General features: G+C 44.8%; 1 protein-coding gene and 1 pseudogene across 7 annotated transcripts in view; both read left to right on the top strand.

Moving 5' to 3' along the window:
* CDIN1 (CDAN1 interacting nuclease 1) overlaps positions 1–17,073 on the top strand; it is a 620,876-nt gene that overhangs the window by 348,416 nt on the left and 255,387 nt on the right. The gene's annotated exons all lie outside the window — the stretch shown is intronic.
* LOC143947826 (5S ribosomal RNA) lies at positions 13,631–13,749 on the top strand (annotated as a pseudogene).

The raw sequence follows: 17,073 nt of genomic DNA, 5'->3' as shown, positions 1-17,073 counted from the left end.
TGATTTGCACTGCAGTGCGGTGCGAATCACATCCGTTCTCATAAACCGCTGCAATGTGAACCCAGCCTTAGTGACACTGGCGACGGGGGGTGATCACGGGGTTAAACCTTTATTGGGGGGGTTAGGGGGGTACCTTAGAACTAAAGGGGGCTAACCCTAACTGCCCTAACAGTTATTAGTCACAAATGACACCCGCCGGGTGATCAGGGGGTTAAACCTTTATTAGGTAATAAATGGCGGGTGCCCTGAAACTATAAAAAAATAACTAACCAACCAGCGTCACCTGTAACAGTTATATGGTGATCACTGGTGAAAGGGTTAACTAGGGGGCAATCAGGGGGCTTTATGCGGTAGTATATGGGGGTCCCTGGCGCTATAAAAAGCTGCGGCGAACCTAAATACCTACCTGCCTAACTAGCGTCACCTGTGACACTAATACGGCGATCAGAAAAATGATCGCTTATTAGGCTGGGTTCACACTGGAGCGATGCGGAAACGCCACGAATCCGCGGCGGGTTCCCGCATCGCATGCCTCCCGGCGGCAGTTCACACTGCCCTAATGGAACTGCTGGGAGTGTCAGTGAAATGTTACTGACACCCCCAGATCAGTTCGCATATCGCAGTGCGATCTGCAAACTCGGATCGCATGGTGTGAACACCCATGCGATCCGATTCTGCTGCGGGCCAAAAAAAGGGTCCCGTGCGAATTTGCGGTGGGTGTGGCGGGTGCGGCGAATGGCTGAACTCGAATCGCACAGAGATCGGATGTGATTTGCACTGCAGTGCGGTGCGAATCACATTCGTTCTCATAAACCGCTGCAATGTGAACCCAGCCTTAGTGACACTGGCGACGGGGGGTGATCACGGGGTTAAACCTTTATTGGGGGGGTTAGGGGGGTACATTAGAACTAAAGGGGGCTAACTCTAACTGCCCTAACAGTTATTACAGTCACAAATGACACCAATGCAAAAAAAAAAAAAATGACATTGGTGTCACTGTGACTGGGGGGCAGGGGTAATTGGGGGGTGATCGGGGGGTAAAGGGGGGGTGTGAGTGTGCCTGGCATGTTCTACTGTGTGTGTAGAGTGTTGGTGCAACTCACCGATCCGCTCTCCTCCGTGTCGGAACGAAAAATACCGACACGGAGGAGAGAATACATCACTTCCTCTCCTGTGTTTACATTACAGGAGAGGAAGTGATGTCACCGGGGATTTCTATTCGTCGGGAGCGATCGCGAGGGGGTGGCCATGAATGAATGGCCGCCCCCTCGTCCCGGATCGCTCCCGGACGAAAACCGACCGCCGCAGGCACCGGGCGGGGGCCCGATCGGGCCCCCGACCCGCGGGAGGCAAGGGACGTACATGTATGTCCTTATGCCTGCCCGTGCCATTCTACCGACGTACATCGGCGTGCGGCGGTCGGCAACTGGTTAAGTTCTGCATTAGTACATTAGACACAATGTTGATGATTTTGAAATATTGTTTAATAAAAAAACAAAAAACAGTAATACACACAAAAACGGTGCAAACAAAATATTTACAGAAAAGATTATTACAAAGGAAAAAGAGACACCAGAAAACAAAGAGGGTTGAAAAAGTACTTATCAAGTCCTGGTTCAGCAGAGTCCAATCAACTAGAAGTACTTGGCTCTTATAAATCTTGACAGGTGATCCTTGTTAAGAAAGAGCTGTCAAGTGTGGCTGTAGTTCCTCCTTTTCTGGGCATATAGGGGGATGATCGCAGGAATTATTTGGCCAATCACCAAGGTCTGAGGTGTGGCCGATGGGATGTCACTGTGTTTATGATCAAGCCACAGATCCAGTTTTCCATTGGTATTAACTACTTGATGCCCACTCTTTAGCCTAAAGTTGGCTACAGTGTGGGCTTACATTGCCAGGAGGACGTCCTCCCATGCTCGCACTGCCTGCATGCCCCCTGCATGGGCAGCGCAGCATGCTCAGTGATCACCAAGTCCTCGGGACTTGGCTGATCACAGATTGGATTAAACTGCTGATCACGGCCCTTTATCACGTGATCAGCTGTCAGCCAATGACAGCTGATCACATGATGTAAACAGAAGCTGGTAGTCTGCCTTTTTCCCCCTCACGCTGACAGCATGAAGAGAAAAAAATAAAGAAGATTTCCTTTCTTCTGTAAAAGGGGCATTGGTCCCACACAGTCACCAGCATGTTGCTAGCCAGTGCCCACCAGTGCTCCTAACCAGTGCCGAAAGTATACAAGTCAAGAGAGAGCACAAGCCGGCCCTAGTGTAATACTGTATTTATTCATAAATTATCATAAAATCAAAGGTTGCATTCACAAACATCCGATGTAATTTAGCATGAAGAGCTCGATGCAAGCCTTCTCTCCTGGTCTGTGTAAATCCTGGTCTGTGTAAATCATGAAGAGCTTGATGCAAGCCTCCTCTACTGGTCTGTGTAAATCAGTTGGCTCACAACAACTTGTCGTGTGGTGAAGGGTTGTAGCTGTTAATACCAAAAGCCCACTTCCTTATCTCACGTGCCGCTCAACACTCGCACGGACTAGCCAGCCCTGCGGTTGATATGAATAACATGTTTCGGAGGCGCGGCCTCCTTCAGGTAACGCCCTCATCTCCTCTAGTGTTCCTATACACGTGACACCCTAAGCCCCTCAAAATATGTTAAGTCATAGCAACCGCTTATTTATTCCTAGAAACTTTCATGTTGTTGACACAGTTCTGCCACCAGAGACCATGGATCCTGCTGATCCTGGGTTGAATAAAGATCATTGGGATGATATCTGGGAGGTCACTTTCACTAGATTGGTTGCTGCCAGGAATTACTTAAACCATTACAAATTCCTTCATAGGATTTATCTCACCCCAGCCAGACTGGCTAGGATTTACAGGCTTAAGTTCTGCTCTTGCTGGTGTTGCTTCAGTTCAAATTTACTGGCGTGAGGTTCTGTCTTGGTTTACCTTAGTCACTACTATTTCCTTTCCCCTCTCGGTTGAGATATGCCTTTTGGGTCTACTGGATTCCCTAGCCATTACGTATGCAATGCGCACCCTTCAATACTACTTTTCTATGCCAGGAAACTTATCATCGTTTCATGGAAAAAAAAACATCTGAACCTATTGCGGGGGCTTGGAAGTCACTGGGGAATAAAGCAATCCCTCTGTACAAGGCCACCATTTTCAATAGGCGGGCTTTCAAAAAAATTGATAAAGTGTGGGGAGGTTGGTTCTTCTCCACTATTACTATTTCCGATTAGAACACTCCTTATTAATATTTTCAGACAAAGACATTTGTAAGGGTCTTCTCACCTGTTTTTATGTTACAATGAGTTAAGCTACTGAGTGGTTATTGGAGCTTGTAGACCCCCCCTCCCCCCCCCTGAGGTCTGGTTACATGTATTATTTAATCAATATGACAATCTGCTTTCTGTTATTCACTGCTCTTGTGTACAGATTGGGTGGAGGGGGGGGGGGGGGGTTGGGCTGAATTGAGCGCTACTAGAATATCACTGAGGATGAGGATTGCGCTACATTAGTCATGAGAGCACCTCTTCTTCCTACCCTGCTACCATTTTTTAGGGACAGGCACATTCTTATTTTCTTTTGGGGTTGTTTTCTTGTACCCTTTTTGGAGTTGTGTTTTGTATTTGAATTTGTTTTCTTTTTGTTTGCTATATTGTAATTTTTTTTTATGTATGTATAGTTGAAAATCTCTAATAAGAATAATAACAAAAAAAATGAAATGAGGAAGTTAATTTGTAGCTATGGCCAACAAAATATTTGGTTTTAGTGAAAAAAAACCATCAATCAAAAAGACAGTACCACAGTCAATATTTGTACATCCGTTTCTTTGTATCTACAATTTTATAGTATTTAGCCTAATAAGGGCATAGGTAAAGGGCTGACATAAGTACATAGACCATTGCCTCTATGTTCTTCACAGTTCGATTAGTACGTTGTCAAATAAGACATTTGAGTGTTTCCCGAGAAAATGCGAAGCAAACAGAGCTCTGGTGTAACAGAAACTGCATCCATCCATTTGTGCAGAGACTAATTTTAATTCTTGCTATTTTCTCATTTATAATATATTTTTTTCTTCTAATATAACTCTTGCTGGCCTGTGATAAAACTTTGCTTTATAAGAGCACAGTGCCATATTGCTTTTGGGTGTATCAGTGTTGCTGTGCCAAAACCTGCACTGAAGATATAATGGCAGCCAATATGTTTAAGAATTTGAAACCCAAAAGTGATGCACTGTTTTATCCTTCTTTATATTGGAATGTTTTGAATATTTGGTTTCATGACAAGAAATGTTATTTATACCCATCGTGACAAGGGATATGCTCAGATGGTAGCTTTTTGGCAGGAAGGCACTGTATAACAGTCTCTTTGAGGAATTACTGGTCCCCGGTTTATTTTCATGTACCGCATTAACTAACAACTGCTTCACTTCAGCAGTGAAAACAAAGAAACAAACCACTGCTTATCTAAGCAACCATACTGGCGTCCATATAGTTGGCTTCTGGTCAGACTGAACAACTCGTGGTCTCATAGGTGAATCCTCTCACAGAAATAATAGTTTTTCAGTTCACCATCTACTGAGTTTTTTTTTTAATTCATAGCACAGAATTTTCCTGTGAGGGATCATAGCCCTTTTATAATGAGCCAGGTATTCTGGCAGGTGATTGTGTGGACTGAAGTGGCCAAGCTGCAGATCCACCCATCCTGCCTTTATGTCCTGCTCTACCTATTTACTGTAAAGCTGTAGATGGTTGCTACTAAATCGACTTGGCTAAACAGCAGGATGGGATGATCGTTAGTGACTCGTTCAAACTTTGAACTTAAGCAGTGCACTCTCTCCCTCTAGCAGTTTGAGGTCAGGGCACGAATATATGAAATTGAAAAGGGACAGTATTTTTAATCTGAACAGGACTTTGCAAAGCCCTGGTAATGATAGAAAGCATTTTTTTTTTGTGCAGAAAAGTGAACCAACTTTACACATGTGTCAGTTATATTCATCCCCTTAGATTGAACTAATTTATATCCATATATCATTTTTATTGTATAACATTTTCTAGCTCATGTATACTCTCTGAATAGGGAAGGCGATCGAAAAACTTGTAGCTGAATTAATTTTTTTATTAACTGAATGTTTAACTGAAGGAAAAGTATAATTATCCAGTGATTCAATGTCCACAATTTTCCTTGCTGACACCTTAGCTTCATCTGGGTTCCTAATCTTAGAACTATTCGATTGGCCAGGTCTGGATGATGTAACTCCCATACATGCGCACAGGAATATTTTTGATTCTGCAAATGAAACTCAAAGAATGCACAAGCAGCTCAATGTACATTCTGCATACATTTGCGAATATATGTGTTTATAAAGCACTTAAAAGAGAACTATGGGTTAATTTTTTCCCCCCATTCATACTTACCTAGGTAGATGCAGCATCGGTCCAATGCTGCATCTGTCCCCCGGCGCCTCTACACTGAAAACCGTGCGATCAAACACCACTTATGGTTCGGTCTTCAGAGCTCCGTGAGCAGAGAGCTGTAGACTGTCAGTCGCAGCTCTCTGCTCATCTCCCTCCTCGCTTATTGGAGCGCTGAGCTGTGGATGGGGCAGAGCGAGCCGTCTCGCATACGTGAGTAGTGCCCGCATATAAAAACGGTGTTCAAACCACACATGTGAGGTATCGCAGTGATCGGTAGATCGAGAGCAATAATTCTAGCCCTAGACCTCCCCTGTAGAATTTTTTTAAACGTCGCCTATGGAGATTTGTAAGGGTAAAAGTTTGTCGCCATTCCTTCGAGTGAGTGCCATTTTGAAGCATGACATGTTGGGTATCAATTTACTCGGCGTAACATTATCTTTAACAATATATATAAAAATTGGGCTAACTTTACTGTTGTCTTATTTTTTAATTCCCAAAAATTAATTTTTTCCAAAAAAAAAGTGCGCTTGTAAGACCGTTGCACAAATACGGTGTGATAGAAAGTATTGCAACGACCGCCATTTTATTCTCTAGGGTGTTAGAAAAAAAAATGTGTAATGTTTGGGGGTTTTAAGTAATTTTCTATAAAAAAAAACTGTTTTTAACTTGTAAACAACAAATCTCAGAAAGAGGCTCGGTACTTAAGTGGTTAAGCACCTGCAAACTTGATGAGGCTACTATTGTACTGTTATTTTTACTTTCTTTGTTTAGTTTTTCTTTTTGAATTTTTGTATGTTTGGTACACGGCAGCTTGTATGCTGGCAATTTTTGTATACCCTTTAAAAATTCAATAAACAGAAGTTTACAAAAAAAACTGATTGTTAAGGTTTGTTTTTATTTTGTTTTGTTTTTTAAATAACAAACATTTTATACTTACCTGCTCTGTGCAAGGGTTTTGCACAAAGCAGCACCGATCCTCTTCCTTTGGGGTGCCCTGGCGGCGCTTCTGGCTCCTCCTCTTCATTGGGGGCCCCACGGAGAGCCACTTTCCCTGGGGGCATCTGTGCGGGCACGCTAATGAGTCCCACTGCTGCGCTCATTGACACAGACAGCAGGACTCGGCCCTGCCCCCCCCCCCCCCACACTCTCATGTCACAGATTTGATTGACAGTAGTGGGAGCCAATGGCTGCTGCTGCTATAAATCTATCCATTGAGGATGGAGAAAGAGGCTGAAGTTGCTGGACTTGTGCCCACAGCTGGAAAGGGTGGGCTCAGGCAAGAAAAAGGGGAGGGGGCTCGGGCCAGTTGCAGCACAGAAGGCTTTTCACCTTAATGCATAGAATGATGCTCACCAAACAGAATCCTGGGACCCCGGATGTCGGCAAAGCCCGAGCTGCTTCCGCCATGCTGCCTACCACACTGCATTCCATTGGGACTACTGGGTTCTCCCAGCAGACTTCCTTCTCTGGCTCCCGGCACCAGCAGACTTTCTCCTCCCTGCTAAAGCATTCCAGATGCATGACGGACACAGCACCCAGCACCATCGCATTCAGATGAGCCTGTTTATGTCTTTTATCTTGGGAGGAGCCCATTATGGAGACAAAATAACCACATCTTGATCTACTACACGTAGTGGCACTTTCCTGTTTATTCTTTTTTCCTTTCCTTCTATTTTCAGAGTGAGCTACATTCTTGGACAAGCTGGCTCTAGTGTATGGACTTTCCAGTGACTTTTTGGACTTTATACTTAGTGTTTCTTTGCCTCTGTGCCTACTACTTACCTTCTGTTTTGTTGCATTTATCCTTACCAATCCGTAAAAGAATAAGTTCACCTTTTGGAACATGTTACATGTTCCACCGGTATTTAGGGTGGAACATGTAACATATTTCAACAGCTGCAGCCTCTCCCTCTCATTCTCCTCACTGTGATAGCGAGCAGGGGATATTTTACCTGCAAAAAATATTTGCACTTATTTTCCTTTTAATTGTAATCTTCATTTTCTTTTTTAGGCTTTTTTTATCTGTAAATCTGGCCAGTAACACACATCCTGTCTTACAATGTCTCCACTCAGAATGAAAGCGATATGGTCATTTACTTTAGAAAGAAGCATTGTCTATCTAAGAAGATGGTAGTGTTAGATGCACTAACAGATTTAGATAACTATCAAATTACAGGAATGTCTTTTCTTTTCGGGTTAAAGGTTTTACATACATGAATGAAAGCTCACCACTGTAAGCACCCCTGTCACTACCACTTTTGCTGGATAGCTTGGTCTGTTAAAAGAAGTTGAAAAATAACAGATTTACTGCCAAGATTACCAGGTTAAAATAAAGGAAAAATTGGTAAACTGCAATATAATATATTTTTGATTTAGTTTTGCTTTAATTTCCACTTTAGGTTAGTAAAGCAGTGATCAGCAAACAATAGTTTTGTACAAAATTGTATATTTTTTTAAACATCAGTATCATTAACTGAACCACTCTAAAAATACACACATTTGTGGACATCTGTAGCTATACCTAACATTTATCGTATACCTCTCAGGCAGCAAGTTTGTGTTTAACTTTTGTTCTAACTGGTTTTCCTACTGAGATGACCCATCCTGACAAGCTGTTTTTTTTATTTACATTGGTGTGATAAGGAAATGGTGTTGGTGTATTCTTTGTCCTGGACTGTTGGATGGGGAGTGAGCTTACAACATCAGGGAACTGTCATTAATTCTAATCAAAGGTGAAGCAGAAAGAGCACAGGGAAGACCCTTGTCAGCATCCCAGCAGGTGTTAGGACAGGACCACACAACATTCTCTGTTACACATCCAGGTCATTAGTTAGGGTTGGATGGAGACATAAAGCAGTGCCTCTAATAGGTTTCTACAAAATGCTATTGAGCTCTCCTGGGTTTCAGAAGTCAAGGGCAGTATGACATATTGAGGGCTGTTATGCTCAGTTTGATACCTTAAGAATGGGAAAGGGGATAAAAAAATGCTATGTATAATTAACCTACCAATTGCCAGCCAACTTAAAATCCCAAGAAAATGTTTACCAAGACAATGTAGCCCCTGCTCGGAAAAACGAAAATCAACATTTCATTGTGGCTGCAAACAAAAATAGAATTAAGCATAGATTGATATAATTAAAAATTAAGGCCTCATGAACATGGATTCTTTCAGGCATCCAACTTAAATTGTGTGCATGTTTCTGCACCTGGGAGAGACAGCTGCTCATAGTAATGGATGGCTGTACTCGGCTATGCACCATGCTGGCATAAACTCGCACAAGTGTCTAAATCCTTTAGCACATAAAAGCTGCATTCAGGGATTTATGCCAGCATACACGTTTACGCAAGCACAGCATATACCCTTGTGCAGCCATTTATTACTTTGGGCAACTATTTGCTGCAGTTTTCTCCCCTGGACATGGAAGTATGCCTGCATTGTATACTGGATGCCCACAATGTCCATGTGTATGAGGTCTAAGTTGCAAGAACTGGATGTAACTTCGGTAAGGTTATATGTGTATTCATAAAAAAATGTGTATGATCAACCAGTGCCATTATGCTTCACAGAGCTCTTACTGGAATTAGTGGTAAAATGTGTATTGTACTGTGCAAACGTTTTAGAAAGGTGTGAACAAATTCTGTAAAGTAAGAATACTTTCAAAAATATATAATTTAAAAATATATAATTTAATTGTTTGTTTACAGAATGCAAATTGAGTGAACAGAATAAAAATGTAAATCCAAAGCACTATTTGATGTGACTAACCTTTTTGGCTTCAAACCAGCATTGATTGTTACACTAGCACACTTTGTACACTTGCACAAAGTCAGGAATTTTACAGGATTAGCTTTAGATGTGAGCATCAAGGCCATGAAATGTCTGCAACTGTTTTTAACACTGCAGCCCCTGTTTATTTTATGATATTTGACTTTAATCACATCCCAGTGTGGGTCAAAATGTGACAGGTTCTCTTCCATTACCCAGGACCATCAAACTGAGCAACTAGGGGCAGGAGAAGGCGAATTCCCTCAGGGGACCGTGGTGAGGCTGATGACTCCTCTTCTGAGGTGTCAAATGCGGGAGAATCGGCTATTCCAACCTTAAGATTGATGATGCAATTTATGTACCCTTAAGGCCGCGTACACACGGGCGGACTGTTCGCCCAACCTTGTCCGCTGAACAGTGTTTGGGCGGACAGTCCGCTCGTGTGTGGGCTTTCAGCGGACAGTTTCAGCGGACAGTTGGACGGACAAAGTCTTTCGGAAATTCCGAAAAACTGTCCGCTGAAACTGTGTTTGAGCGAACAGTCCGCCCGTGTGTGGGCCTGTCCGCTGTACTTTCGAAATGAGCGGACTGTTCCCGCTCGGAAAGTCCGCCCATTTCGAGCGCGTGTACAGGTAGGCGGGGCCCGCGAAGGAGACGTCGCGGGCTCCGCCGCCTGGAATGGGCTTAAAGGGGAACCCCAACGCCGAAAAAAATCGGCGTGGGGGTTCCCCCCAAGTCCACACCAGACCCTTGTCCGAGCACGCTACCCGGCCGGCCAGGAAAGGGGGGCGAGCGAGCGCGCCCCCCCTCCTGAGCCGTACCAGGCCGCGTGCCCTCAACATGGGGGGTGCCTTGGGGAAGGGGGGGGCCGCGCGGCCCCCCCACCCCAAAGCACCTTGTCCCCATGTTGATGAGGACAAGGGCCTCTTCCCGACAACCCTGGCCGTTGGTTGTCGGGGTCTGCGGGCGGGGGGCTTATCGGAATCCGGGAGCCCCCTTTAAGAAGGGGGCCCCCGGATACCGGCCCCCCACCCTATGTGAATGAGTATGGGGTACAATGTACCCCTACCCATTCACCTGTGAAATAAAGTACAAATAAAAACACAACACAGGTGGAAAAAATATTTTATTGCACAGCCGGGGGTCTTCCGTCTTCGGGGGTCTTCTCGCCGGACTCCTCCGCTATGTGTGTGTAGCTCTTTTGCCAGCGGAGGAGTCCGGCTTTCTTCCTCCCCGCCGCCGGCCTCTTCTCCCGACTTCGGGGGTCTTGTCCCCCTCTTCGGTTCTTCTGCCGGGCCACCGCGCCTGGTCCGGTGGCCCGGTCTTCTGTCGCCGTCTTCCGTTCTTCTGTCGCCGCCTTCGGTTCTTCTGCCGGGCCACCGCGCCTTCTTGTAGCTCTTTTACAGGCGGTGGCCCGGTCTTCTGTCGCCGTCGCCGCCTTCCGTTCGTGTTCTTCTTGTTCTTCTTGTTCTTCTCCAGGCGATGTTGACACGTCGCTCCCTCCGGCCGGAATGCCAGAGCCGCCCTGCGCTGTGACTTATATAGTGACAATGGGGCGGGGTCACATGGTATATGTCACATGGGTTGATGTCACATGGTGACCCCGCCCCCTTACGATGTCATAGTCCCCATGTGACATCAACCCATGTGACCAACCCATGTGACATATACCATGTGACCCCGCCCCATTGTCACTATATAAGTGACCGCACAGCGCGTCCCCGGCATTCCGGCCGGAGAGCTCGTCGAGTCAACATCGCCTGGAGAAGAACAAGAAGAACAAGAAGAAGAACAAGAACGGAAGGCGGCGACGGCGACAGAAGACCGGGCCACCGCCTGTAAAAGAGCTACAAGAAGGCGCGGTGGCCCGGCAGAAGAACCGAAGGCGGCGACAGAAGAACGGAAGACGGCGACAGAAGACCGGGCCACCGGACCAGGCGCGGTGGCCCGGCAGAAGAACCGAAGAGGGGGACAAGACCCCCGAAGTCGGGAGAAGAGGCCGGCGGCGGGGAGGAAGAAAGCCGGACTCCTCCGCTGGCAAAAGAGCTACACACACATAGCGGAGGAGTCCGGCGAGAAGACCCCCGAAGACGGAAGACCCCCGGCTGTGCAATAAAATATTTTTTCCCCCTGTGTTGTGTTTTTATTTGTACTTTATTTCACAGGTGAATGGGTAGGGGTACATTGTACCCCATACTCATTCACATAGGGTGGGGGGCCGGTATCCGGGGGCCCCCTTCTTAAAGGGGGCTCCCGGATTCCGATAAGCCCCCCGCCCGCAGACCCCGACAACCAACGGCCAGGGTTGTCGGGAAGAGGCCCTTGTCCTCATCAACATGGGGACAAGGTGCTTTGGGGTGGGGGGGCCGCGCGGCCCCCCCCTTCCCCAAGGCACCCCCCATGTTGAGGGCACGCGGCCTGGTACGGCTCAGGAGGGGGGGCGCGCTCGCTCGCCCCCCTTTCCTGGCCGGCCGGGTAGCGTGCTCGGACAAGGGTCTGGTGTGGACTTGGGGGGAACCCCCACGCCGATTTTTTTCGGCGTTGGGGTTCCCCTTTAAGCCCATTCCAGGCGGCGGAGCCCGCGACGTCTCCTTCGCGGGCCCCGCCTACCTGTACACGCGCTCGAAATGGGCGGATTTGCCTCCTCCTTACGTGGGCGAGTCCGTTCATTTCAAAAGTTGAGCGAACTGTTTGCCCAACCTTGTTCGTCAAACAGTCCGCTCGTGTGTGGGCAAGTCCGCTCATGCAAATTTTGAGCGGACTGTTTGACAAACTGTTTGCCGAACAAGGTTGGGCGAACAGTCCGCGCGTGTGTACGCGGCCTTACTGAGTGTTTGGGTTCACTAAAGCCTCCTCAAGCTGTGCAGGCCTTTTCTTGTCCATTCATTGCTGGAAAAGCTTTTTTGTATCTGAGAGGATCACCCAAATAAGCATTTTTTCCCCTCCTAAAAAGTTTTCACACTTTATCCTATGGTGGAGGAAATTCACTAAGTAGGGTATACCAGCAACTAACACTGCTATATCTTCTGTGAATAGGTTTGACTTGTCCGGCAGACAATGCTCAAATGCTTAGGGATCCAACGGACAAAAAGGTGGAATTCCTATTGAGAGGAAAAAAAAAACATTTTTTTTCTCTGGCAGATTGAGTGTCTCAGCCTGCGCTGACAGTAATTGCTTAATCATTGAGAGACCAGTTTAAACAGGTGTTCAAGGTTATCCTGCTCAGCAGGCCCAGGAGGCAGCTTTATGTTTGCAATATTTGCTATGAGAGATTCTATCCTTCAGGCCTTGTGTCTAAGTGCCTTGAAAAAAGCTCCTGGCTAGTCTTCCTTTTTGCGGTGAAACCGCTGTTTGGGGATGGTTTGGATAATACATCCAAAGAAATTCTAGTGGAAAGCACCCCTTTTGCAATTTAAATAAAGGAGTAAATGTATTTTTGTTTTAAAGCTTCTTCTGTGCCAGAGGCATCAACAATTGAATAGGGAGAATTCTTCTGCAGTTCTCAAGGATCTGGCAGGAAGAGTGTGTAGACGAATGGGTGACTTCCATCAATAGCTCCAGGGTACAAACTGGAGTTCCAAGAGTTCCCGTCTCATCGTTTTTTAAGATCAAATGTTTCTAGGGATTCAGAAAAAAAGTGATCATGGGGGTCCCCATGTAAGAACAGAGGTTGGGGTTTGATTCAAACCTCTTTTTTTTCACAGTGCCAAATCCAAATGGACATGCTGGATCTCAAAAACCGAAATTCTATTCCTGAATATAACAACTCTTTTTTTCGTATGGAGTCAATCCAAATCCATTATCTCCATCCTGCGAGGAGGAGAACTGGCCTCAATCAACATCAAAGATGCATACCTCCATATGCCTATTTCATTGCTCACTAGTAATATCTACTTTTTAAGGTGCAAAATATTAATTTTCAGTGTATAGCTCTGCTTTCCAGTCTAGCTACTGCACCTTGAGTGTTTACAAAGGTTCTAGCCCCTCTTCTAGTCAGATTAAGGGCCCAAGGTATAATGATTATGGTTTACCTAGTCGATCTGTTCTTGATAGACCAGTAGGTAGCCTGCTTAGACCAAAGTATAGTCACCACATTCCACTACCTGGAATATCTAGGTCGGATTTTCAACCTAGGAGAAATCTTCTTTAAAACCATGAACAAGGCTAAAATACTAGGGTCCGATCATAGGTACACCCAGAAAAGGGTATTCTTACCCTAGGCATAGATCAGCGCCATAAATGAACTTATTTAGGTGGTCGAAGCAAGATGACTTTTTTCTGTTCAGCTTTGCATGAGGTTGTTGGGAAAGATGATGGCTTTATTTGAGGCCGTTCCTTATACTCCGTTTCATTCAAGACTGCTGAAAAATAGTATCCTATTGGCTTGGAACAAAGGGTTCAAGCTCTATATTCCCAATGTGTTTGACACCTACGGCCACATTTCCCTGATAGTGCCCAATCTCGTCTGATCTTGGAGGCTAAGCAGGGTCAGGCCTGGTTAGTACCCGGATGAGAAACCACCTGGAAATACCAGGTGCTGTAGGCTGGGTGTGCCGGAGCCTCACTTTATGGTTAATATCCAAAAAACTAAAGGGAAAATCCTTCCTTCAGTTACTTGGGAAGTATTAACAACATATGCCAACCTCCTATTTTTTATTTTTTTTTTAGATTGGGGAACAGTCCTTGAAGAGGAAACTGTCCAAGAGACGTGGCCCAGATCAGAAATGGCCTTGCCCATTAACATTTTAGAAATTCAGGCAGAGCTCTTGGTCCCCAGAGCTCGAACATTCAGTTTATGGTATTGTCCTGCCAGAATTAAATCCGACAATGCCACAGCAATGGCCTATATTAATCACCAAGGGGGCACAAGAAGTTGTGCAGCCCAGAGAAAGATGAATCTTGGGCAGAAAACTATACTGTACTTTGTCTATCGGTCTTCATTCTAGGAACAGAAAATTGGCAGGCGGACTACTTGAGTCACCAGTAGTTGTTCCCGGGAGAATGATTCCTTCACCCCCATATCTTCCTGTCAATATGTCAAAAATGGGGGATCCCAGACATAGATCTGTTTGCTTTCAGGTTCAACAAAGAAATCGACAACTGCGTCAAGAACAAAGGATCCGCTAGCATGTGGAACAGATGCCTTGCTATTCGTGTGGAATCGGTTCTCACTGATTTATGCATTCCCTCCTATTCTGCCTGCATCCACAACTTCTTCACACAATCAAGCAGGAAGTGAAGTTGTTGATTCTTGTGGCCCCCAACGAGGCCCAGTAAATCTTGGTATGCAGAGATCATAAAGATGGCAGTAGGGGACCCATGGATTCTACCATCACGGCCAGACCTTCTCTCGCAAGGTCCAGTGCTCCATCCGACTTTACAAACGCCAAATTTAATGGTCTGGCTATTGAGACCCACACTATGAAGAAGCATAGGCCGTCAGAAGTCTGAGAAACATATGTCTCCTGGTGTGAAACCAGGAGTTGCACCCCAGGAAATAGGTCAAAGGTAGAATCCTTGACTTTCTGCAGATGGGGTGAGAAATAAGGCTGGCCATGAGTGCTTTCTAAGGACAGTTCTTGGCCTTATCGGTATTATTTCAACGACCACTTCCTTCACATTCTTTGGTCGTAATGTTATTCAGGGGGGTAACATGGCTTAATCTTCATTTAGGTAGCCCCTAAACCTTTGGGACTTGAATTTTGTTTTGTTGACATTACAAAACTGCCTTTTTTGGGCGGATACAACATATTCCCTTGGTCCTTTTTGACAAGGAAATAATTTTTTCTGGTAACCATATCTGCTGTAAGAAGGGCATCAGAATTGGCTGCTCTTTCTTTTATTGTTCACAAGAATAAGGTAGTATTGCGTCTTCATCCTAACTTTTTACCAAAGGTAATATCAGGTTTTTATCTAAACCAGGATATTGTTCTACCTTAATTTTTCCAGAACCCTGTTCTATGGAAGAAAAATCACTACATTCTCTTGAAATGGTGAGAGCCGTCAAAGACTACTTAAAGGCGACTGCTCAGATTCGGAAAACTGATATTTTGTTTTGTGCTGCCTGAAGGTCATAAAAGAAGACAGGCAGCATTGAAATCTACTATTTCTAAATGGATTAGACAAGTAATCTTTCAAGCTTATGGTTTAAAGAGGTAATTCTACCCTCTCAAATCAAAGCGCACTCCACTAGGGCTGATAGTGCTTTGTGGGCAATGCATCACCAAGCCTCCATGGCTCAATTCTGCAAGGCCGCAACTTGGTCTTCAATCCATACATTTAACAGATTCTATCTGGTGGATGTGAAAAGACATATGAGGATGTTGCCTTTGGGCGCAGTGTACTGCAGGCAGCAGTATAAATCCTCTGATCCTTTGGTTGTGTCTCCCTCCCCTCAGTTGACATTGCTCTGGGACATCCCACATAGTAATTACTGTGGCTCATTGTCCCATGATGTACGATTAAAGAAAATATGATTTTTTATAACAGCTTACCTGTAAAAATCCTTTTCTTTTGAAGTACATCACAGGACACAGAGGTCTAGTATACACGTTTTTTGCTTTGCTACCAAACTGAGATACTCCCAGTAGTAGGAGGGGTTATATAGGGAGGCAATTCCTGTTTAGGGTGTGCCAGTGTCCAGCACCTGAAGGTGGACTATAACCCACATAGTAATTACTATGGCTCTGTGTCCCGTGATGTACTTCAAAAGAAAAGGATTTTACAGGTAAGCTGTTTTAAAAATCCTATTTTTACTCCTCACTACCTATCCCAGTTCCAGATAGCATCCCATTTTGTAAAGTAGACACCCCAAGGTATTTGCTAAGAGGAATTGGTGAGTATTTTGCAGCTCTCGTTCCTTTTTGCAAATTATGAAAGAAAACATGTCTACTTTCCAAAATTAGGTTATTTGTGGGAGTTTTGTGCTATCTTGACATTTCATTGCATTTGAAACTGTGATAGGTAGTGAGGAAGTGAAATCACCATTTGATGCCCTTAGAAAGCCTGAAGGCGGTGCTTTGTTTTCGGGGTCCTGTACATGGCTAGGTTCCCAAAAAGTCTTACATGTGGTATCCACGTACTCAGGAGAAGCAGCAGAATGTATTTTGGGGTTTAATTTCACATATGCCCATTGCATGTTTGAGCAATATATCATTTAGTGACAATCTTGTGTAAAAAAAAAAAACAGTTTGTCATATTCCTGCAACTTGTGGAAAAATATTAAATATTCCATGGACTCAACCTGCCTCTCAGCAAATAGCACGGGGTGTCTAATTTCCAAAATGGGGTCATTTGGGGGGGGGGGGGGGGGTTGTGCTATCTTGCCATTTTATGGGCTTCAAAACTGTGAGGAGTGAAAATAAATATTACGCCCTTATATATCCTGAAGTTGATGCTTGGATCATGGAGTTTTGTGCGTGGCTAGGCTCCCAAAAAGTCCTGCACATTTGGTATCCCCATACTAGGGAGAAGCAGCAGAATGTATTTTGGGGTGTAATTCCACATATGACCATGGCATGTGTGAGTAATATAAAATTTTGTGAAAACTTTGTGTAATTCATTTTTTTTGTCATTTTTCAATCACTTGTGACAAGAAAATAAAATTATCAATGGGCTCAACATGCCTCTCAGCAATTTCCTTGGGGTGTCTACTTTCCAAAATGGGGCCATTTGGGGGAGATTTGTACTGTCCTGCCATTTTAGCACCTCAGGAAATGAGATAGACAGTCAAAAACTTAAAGCTGTGTAAATTCCAGAAAATGTACCCTAGTTTGTAGACGCTATAACTTTTGCGCAAACCAATAAATATACACTTATTGATATTTTTTTTAGTAAAGATACGTAGCTGAATACATTTTGGCCTAAATGT

This window comes from Lithobates pipiens, unplaced genomic scaffold (assembly GCF_037356315.1).
Source record: "Lithobates pipiens isolate NorthernLeopardFrog02 unplaced genomic scaffold, aLitPip1_a1.2 Scaffold_30, whole genome shotgun sequence".
In the NCBI taxonomy this organism is placed as follows: Eukaryota; Metazoa; Chordata; class Amphibia; order Anura; family Ranidae; genus Lithobates; species Lithobates pipiens.
Note: the sequence above shows the minus strand (reverse complement) of the source record. Positions and strands in the feature narration are given on the sequence as shown.